This window comes from Zea mays, chromosome 10, assembly GCF_902167145.1.
Source record: "Zea mays cultivar B73 chromosome 10, Zm-B73-REFERENCE-NAM-5.0, whole genome shotgun sequence".
In the NCBI taxonomy this organism is placed as follows: domain Eukaryota; kingdom Viridiplantae; phylum Streptophyta; class Magnoliopsida; order Poales; family Poaceae; genus Zea; species Zea mays.
In genome coordinates, this window is record NC_050105.1 from 18555246 (window position 1) to 18563978 (window position 8733).

Below are 8733 nucleotides of genomic sequence, written 5' to 3' on the forward strand. Positions count from 1 at the left end.
TTTAACCATTTCTGTGTTGCCTTGTTCTTGATTCATAGAAGTTAAGAACAAGTCCCCAACAACGCATGTCCATATAATGCTTTCTATTATTTATGATTTCTTCTTTCGGCCTACGTGACTCTTTATTGGCAAGCAGTCGAACAACCATGTCAAAACATCTTAGAATCATATCTTGATTTGTCGTTAATATGTTTTGCAGGTCTTTGACAGATATTTCTATCTTAAAAGGATTGAAACTTCGCACCCATGTTCTCCTGTAATGTAGCATGACGAAAGTCTATATCAAGAATCTAAGTAGTTGATATACATAAAATAAATAAATCAATGAGCACTTACTCTAGTGTCGTATCGTCTTATATTGCCATGATATAATCACATAAAACATCTATTGAATCGGCTTTGGTCACTGGCATGTCCTTTGTGGAAAGACCAACCATTAAAAAGTCATTGGTGCAACCATCGGTAGAGACTTTTACAGGAGCTCTTTTATCCCAATCATCAACAAACCACCTTTGCAAGTCTGCTTGAGTAATAGGGCCTTCCTCATCTTCATACACTACTTCGCTATCATCAAGCACGTGGAGTAGTTTCCTCTTATTAGAATCTGTTGGGTTTTCTAATATCTCAACATCAGATGGGCTTCCAGAGTCAACTTTTTTTTCATTTTTGTATAACAGACACCCCCTTCTCTTATTCAGGTCTGAAGATAGTAATATAGCGGCCATTTTTTTTTCCTAAAGTGTGACATGTCATCCTACAAATAAGAAACAATTATTTAGCATTATATATGTAACACTGACTGTAGATGTCCATATATGTCATAGTAGTAATAATATACCTAGGTAAAACTGTTAGATAGTTCATCCCCTGTCCAGTATTCGATATAGTTCAAAATAAAGAGGCCACATGAAGAGCTACAATATACATTAATACCAACATAAAGATTAGTATGAATGAAGAAATTGGTAAAGAAGATCTTAGGACGTACCTATCTGTCTGCTTTGCATATCCCATGTCTATTTCTCTGAGCGACAAAGAAGCAACTTGGAGGTCTGGCCACCTATGGTCTTTTAACTCCTTACGTTGAGATATCATATCTATTTGTCTTTGCAGTCCTTTAATCTTTATATATTGTAAAATAAAATTAGAGATTGGGATAAGTTAATATTGAATTCATAATTGTTTAGTTTGTGCATACTCACAGAGTCAGTGAGGTCTTTGCGGTCTTGTGAAGTACCAAGTGAATCGAGCACTTGTATCTCCATATTTATTGCATGGATCACAGCAAGATACCAGTGCGTCTCTCGGATGTTTATCGGAATAAACACCTACAAAACAATTATAAATACTTGCATAAGAATAAAATACATATAAACACTAACTGTTCAGATTGCAAACTCATATGTACCATGTCATGGTCTAGGTAAAGTAACACCCTTCGTTCAGCGCTACATATGTGTGCCATGTCTTTAATTGGATATAGCTCCTCTGTTTTAATTTCAAGATCACCATCTCGCTTCAGGAAATTGAACTGGAAAGCATTTTCTATGTGAACGCGACCTCCAGATCGGCACTTTAGATGCTTTTGAGCTTTTATCAAATTTATGTAATAGTCTATAACCTGCAAGTGTGTAAGTTGTGGTTAAAAATACCAGGATGAGTAAAAAAACTTATACATAACAACGTTGCCAAATATAAAAACTAAGCATGGATTACCTCGTCACCTAAATATGCGCTCGGCTGAAATAAACACTCCATCCACTTCCTTTCAACAAAGGCATCATCAATAAGAACGACTTCTACCCTTGGTTCACAAGGGATTTGCTTGATAAAATCGATGGGAGCAAGATCACCTTGCATGCAAATATAGTCTAGGAGCAACCAGTCATGAGATAAAACTAAAATTAGTTATTACAAAAAATACAAATTGATCCATAAAGAAATATGAAAATTATAATACCTTCTCGAACTATTGCGGTTGCCACCGATTTTTTTGGCTTGTTATGAGACAAGCCTACAAATAGAGATTCCATTCTCGCGGGACAAAAACCTACATTCATAACAAATTGTTAGATGCATAAAATTTAATATTGCTAATTTCACAAATGATCCAAAACTCAACATTACTTTAAGATAGTATGCATGCTCTAATAATACACAAACATGTGCGGCTCTAATAAAAACAATTGTAGCATGCAAACATGACTTGATAATACACCAGACCAATCAAACAGAAGATAAACATCATCCTATTAGTTTGTTAGCTGAACATGCAACTCTTACCATGGGTCTAATTTGTTAGGACCTCTTTGTAGACGATGTTCTTGGTATATGTCCCACAATCTACGGTGGGGGTTTTCTTTACACCCTTCCTTGACTTTTTCCTCCCATTGACAGCTGGGATGATAAGAATCTTTATGTTCAATTGGGCTGTCGCTCTAGATAGAGCAACATATAGTTGACCATGAGAGAACACTGGTTCAGGCAAGTATACACCAACATTGGGAATAGTCTGACCCTGTGCTTTGTTAACCGTCATTGCAAAGCTAAGCCGTACAGGAAACTGCTTTCTTTTGAACTGGAAAGGGAACATCTCTTCATCGGAGGGACACAGCGGTATACGCGGTAGGAAAATCCGTTTTCCAACGTGTTGACCTAGTACAATCTCTGCGTCAATTCTATTTCTTTGGAAGCCACGAACGACCAGCCTGATGCCATTGCAAAGTCCATTTGCAGGGTCTATATTCCGGAGCAATATAACTGGACATCCAATCTTGAGCTTCAAAACATGAGGTGGTAGCCCATTAGGCGTCAATGTGTTTAGGAACTCGGGTGGGTAGTAGTTGTGGGGATCATCCATGGCGCTATCGAAACTATTGTACACCATATGCTCCCCTTGAAAACGATCAATCATCTTAACATTTATCATATCAACCCAGTCGTTCCGTGTTGACAATATCGCCCTTGAAGTGATGTAGGTGGAATCAGACATATTTTTGTTGAGATTTGGGAAAGCAAAGTCTATTAGGTTGTCAAGATCGTTGTCACTCCCACTGTAAGGCACACACATCATCAGGAAGACGAATGTCGCCGTCACTATTTGTTTCCTCAGTTCCACCGCCTACGCGCAGCAAAAACTCCACAAACCAAGGGTCGTTTTTTTGCTCTCATGTTGCTAACAAGCTTTAAGTGGGACATGGACTCCCATAGGTAAGACATTCATAGCGAAGACGCGACCACTTGAGCCCTTGACCCTTTACGAACAACAGGCAAGACCTGTCTGAAATCTCCACCGAAGACAATGGTTTTACCACCAAATGGCAGTGCGGGGCGACCCATTATATCGCGCATGCTATTGTCCAGTGCCTCCATGGCTTGTCTCTTAGTCATAGAAGCCTCGTCCCAGATAATGAGAGATGCTTTCTGTAGCAACTCTGTTGTTCCACTCTGCTTCGTGAAGCTACATACAGCGCCATCGTCAATAGTGAGTGGTACCTTGAAGCGTGAATGGGCGGTTCTTCCTCGAGGCATTATGGAAGCCGCAACGCCAGATGTAGCTGTTGCCACTGCAATCTTGCCCTGGTTGCGTAGTGTCGCGAGCAGCACTCTGTATAGATAAGTCTTCCTAGTGCCACCAGGTCCATCCACAAAGAATAATCTGCCCTGATCGGTGTCAACGGCAGACATAATCTTACCATAGGCGGCCCTCTGTTCCTCGTTAAGAGAGTCTTTAAGAGCCACATCTTCCACTGTCGGTTGGATACTTTCCTCCTCATAAACCTCCCTAGCAGTACCAATAGCATCGTCATACGTGTCGATGATAGGAGTCAGAGGGAATGTCTTTATGTCCTTTCCCATTGACTGCAGCATGTTCCTAATGTCAATCAATACCATCTGCTCAACATGAGTTTTGTTCTGACTCCTGTGTTGATAGTCCTCGGACATAGAATCTTTGTGTTTCTTCTAGAGTACAGCCACATCGCTTGGCTCATAGTACACCAGTATTGTGGCAAAAAGTCGTCGCAGCGCCGATGGCATCTGGAAAAGAGCACGTTCAGTGAGACACTCATCCAGTGTGTTGTCCGACTCAAGTAGTCCCCTTCTCTCTGCTGCCTCATGAAAAGTCGGTAGGGTGACACCATCAACTGTCCTTAGATCCACATAGGAGGCGGCGCCAGTCACGTGGTTTAGGAGAACACGAAGATAGTAGCGCACCCCCTCAGCCGGTTGAGCAGAGACTATCCTACCGACTTGTCCACATGTATCTCGTTTCCTCTGTTGCCATACTTTGCCCTTACCACTCTGCCAAGTGTACCACTCAGGGAAGTCACGATATAGGATGCCACGAGCCTCCTCGTGTAGCCTGTTCGTCTCAAAATATGCTGTAAGCATCGACCTATCAACACCTGGACGGTTGACAACTCGCTCGACCATTTGCCGCTCGTGAAATGCCACCATGTGCATGTTTGGAAGATGGAGTTGAAGCTGCATAACAGGTGGAGATATCTGACTAAGCTCAAAGCCGTATATCCTCCACAAGGCTTCTGGAGGAGTCACCCACCTTGCATCTCTATACTGCTTGATCTCATCAACATCATCGGCTGCCTTGCTCGCATCTCTCATAACAACAGACGCACGATCATGGCCTTTATATATGTACTTGAACATGTATTTAACAGCCTTGATGCTCCCACATGCCTCGACATTGATGTGACAGTTGAATAGACGAAGGAGGTATGGGTTATAAGGGACAACCCATCTATTGTCCAGTTCGCACCCTCGGACCTTTTCTTTACAGTTATCGTCATGATGTCTATAAATTGGGTATGAATCCTTCCCTTGCAAGGTTGTGTCACTGAAAGGCCGAGGGTAATGATTCTTGCATGATTTACGACCCTTAGTGCATGGGCAGTTAGGGTTTAGCAACCCACACGGGCCATGCATTATATGCTTGATAACCATCTTTCGTAGTTCAGGGTACTTGTTGCTTGGGATCTCGGTTGAGATCAAAAGGTCGTACTGCTCAGGACATGTGAGCTTGTACTTTCTCTGCATTATGAGTAGAAAATGGGCATGCGGCAAACCCCGCTTTTGAAACTCCACGACATAGATATAGGCTCGAACCTTGCCAAGAATATCCTGTTTAGTCAGCCGATGCTTTAACTCTTGTAGCTTCGCATGAAAGACACGCACTACAAGATCCGGACGATCTTGCGGTGTCTGCTCAGGGAGAAGCTCCCTCCTTATCTCATCCCAGTTAGGGTTACATGTCATGGTAAGAAATATGTCTGGTTTATTAAACTTCCGCACCAGAGCCATAGCATCCATATACCGACGTCTCATGTCATGAGGACCGCCAATAAACGACGTCGACAGCACAGTTCGCTTGCCAACCTTCTCTCCTCTAATATCTCCATCTAGCATGCTATCCACCAAGCCCTGGTACAGGTCTACCCTTAACCGATCCTGATTCTTGCATATGTAATCTAAACGAGAGTTCTCAATCTTTATGTACGTGTCGACTGCGAACTGCTGAAAAAGCTGCTTTCCATGAAGTATAGGATTGAATACCCCGGGGCGAATCTGGAATTTGTAGCAGTAGTAGTCATGTACAGACACACATAAATGGCTAGGAGATTCTGCATACGCAAGGATTATAAAGTGAGTGATGATGAAAAGATAGTTAATAATGCGTAAATATTTCAAATTATAAACAAACAACTAACCCACATCTTCATCATTTGCATTACTTGCCCTATGTGTCGCACAGTATGGATCCACTTCGTCCATGGATACTCCTACCTTTGGGATATTTGTGTGCCAGCCAAGTTTGCCTCTAGGGAAGAACAATGGATATGATAGTGCATCGTAGCATCCATGGTATGAGCGGATGCAGTGGCTTGAACTGTCCTTCCCATGGAGCATAACACTCTTGCTGAACTGGCCTCGCCCTTCGCTCCCTTCGATCTAGACAGCGGCCACCTCCGAAGTGAGTGGTGTGTTATATGTCTTCTGGTTCAACGTCTGGTCTAGGATCAACGTGATACGATAGTCATCAAGGTTCTCAACGTGGCCCATGGTCCTAAGGTGCTCGGAGTACGGGTTTCCACGTAGTATGTCGACTATCTATCGAATAACCTCTTTGTCTTTCTGTTGATGCTCTTCGCGACACTTACGGTACCGATGCTCGAGAGTGGGATCATCATCATAAAAGTAAAGCTCAAGGTGTTTATGCTCTACCCCACCCTCTCTACCAAATGAATTGATATTGTGGTACATCATGCCCTGTGCTCGGAACGTGTATATACCAGAATCCCTTACATTAGTTGTCGTACTATTGAGGCAACAGTATAGGGAAGTGAAAGAGAAATGGCCATTAAAAAACCTAATGTTATCACGAAAGTGCCTAGCATCAGAGTCTGCACTATCCCACAACCTCTTGAGTTGGGGAGGGGTCTCCAGTGGGGCTAGCTCAACCTTCCCACCACGACAACAAAAACCAGGTGTCTCATACTCAAACTTCTTCGCGATGCAATAACCGCAATTGGGAATAGTCTTGAGCATATGTGTTTCTTCAGGAATGTTGTTGTACACCTTGTCGTACGGGTCAGGAACATCAGTGGCAGTCGATTCATCTTGACTACCATCGACCTCTATATCCTCATCGGTATCCTCATCTAATATTTTTTGGAAACAATGAGTAAGACATATGTATTTATATAAGCATTGGTATCATAAAAAGATTGAAATTAGTACATTGCCCAGCGAATAGGTATCCCTCATTCTCATCAGCATCGTCTTCAAATACGACACCGTCATCGTCATCAACTAGAACGTGAAAATACAAGCCACATAAAATACAAGGGCATTCAGGATAACAGGGTGGGGAAAATATGTAACCTGAATAAAGATTCTTAACAATTACCATTGGAAATGACCCTTGGCTTCGACTGGGTATGATCCACCCCACTTCCTTGTTCGATCATACTTGCACTCTCATTTGTTGCCACGATAGCATCATGGCATTGATTCCTACATTGTACTGATGGAAACACACGTTTAGTCGGACTACACGCCAACAAGGGTCATGCTGCATCCATTTAAGATAGGATAGTAATCATTGTTTTCAAGTCATCCGATCAATCGAGAGTGGTCACGATTAATCGTCCAAGTCGATCAGCCAAAATGACCGACAACTCGTCCGACTTGAAAACAATGATAGTAATTACCATTGTTGTTGATATTTGCAGTCATATGGGGTTGTGTCCAATCATCCCCTTCCCCAGCGTCACCCATAGTATCCTCAGTCGCAGTAGCCATGTTCCTTGAAATGGATGCTTCAAATTGCCGGTTTCGACGGGCTAAGATAGCTTGTCTTTCACCACGTGGCACATGTTGTTTATGTCTTAGTGGTCTAGTAGACATATGAAGTGAATCAGCATCCTCAGTCTGTGTTGAAGCTAGCAGGAACGGGTTACTGGCAATTTCAGGGATAACCCAGTCGCAGGGGGTAACTGTGGATCCATCAGGTTCAATTGCATATGTTGCAGGGTGTACAACCTCAGGGGTATATGTTGGGGACTCCATGGCGATGGACTCCTGACTCAATGTGTCAGCCAACAATGCTCTACGCTTTCTTATGTACTCTATCTTTGACCCTTTCCGCTTTGGTGTATTATTATACAACCTAAGGCGTTCACGCCTAAACTCCCTCTCGATGGGAGTTAAGTTTTTGTACCGCTCTCTAAAGTAGGCGGCCCTTTCCAAATTATGGTTAGGCGTATTACCAACAGTTTCATGCACACCACCTAGAATAAGGCATGTATACGTTAAACCGCCTGAAATCAGTTGACTTGCAAAATTAGTTGAGTGAACAGTCATGTACCTGGTGTCAGTAGGTCTCTAGTTGGGAAAACATCGTCTGCCTTGAATGTCTCATTCCTATGCAACCAATCGCTATCATCATCTTGATTCACATTTACTTTTTCGTTTCCATCTAAAAAACAATGAACATATTACTTCTAAGTGTAGGTTTATGCACAGAAACATTAATTTAAATTTGACTTGTTTCATCACCTCCTAACACAGTGGACATCATATGTTGTCCCTTGTTTTGTTGTCGCGCCTCACGACGCTTCTTATTCAACTCATTCCTTTGGTCTACTGACATTTTTGCACGTCTTTCTCTATGCCTTTGCCTTTCTCGTTCGTTAAAATTATCGATCGGTGAAGTGCTATTATTTGGAACTGCCAAATCAATAGTGGCAAAATGATTTTCATGGCTACAAATCTCCCTAGCAGAAAATGTTGGGTGAAAAAATTGTGATTGGTATACCCGCAATACCTTGTGTTGCGAAGTTTGTGAAATCAATTGTGCTACAGCCATCTGAAAGACTAACTATGAAACACAATGAAAACCAAAAATAAGATTAATAGATATTCACTAATCCACAAGAGGATCTATTAAAATAATTGTTACAATGATCATATACCTGAACCAAGATGATCATATACCTCTGGCTGTATAAAAGGTACTTTATTTCGTTGGCTTACTTCACGACGCTTTCTACTTTTCTCGTTTTTTTGTTCAATGGTCATCGCGGCATATCTTTACCTTTCCCTTTGCCTCTTACGTTCCTTAGCATCGACATTTGGACCAAGCCTTTTCGATCCATTTTCATCAGCTACAATATAACCTTGTGTATTAGTGTTCCCCTGAATACTACGTTTCAA

At 42.0% G+C, this 8733-nt stretch overlaps 1 long non-coding RNA gene across 1 annotated transcript; it reads right to left on the reverse strand.

The window, feature by feature from the left end:
- Window positions 1-1062: 1062 nt before the first annotated feature.
- LOC103640911 (uncharacterized) lies at window positions 1063-1604 on the reverse strand. The gene is made up of 3 exons (XR_559930.2): window positions 1409-1604; window positions 1203-1328; window positions 1063-1122 (listed from the first exon to the last, which is right to left on the reverse strand). It is a non-coding gene; the product is annotated as an uncharacterized lncRNA (long non-coding RNA).
- Between the last annotated feature and the right edge of the window lie 7129 nt (window positions 1605-8733).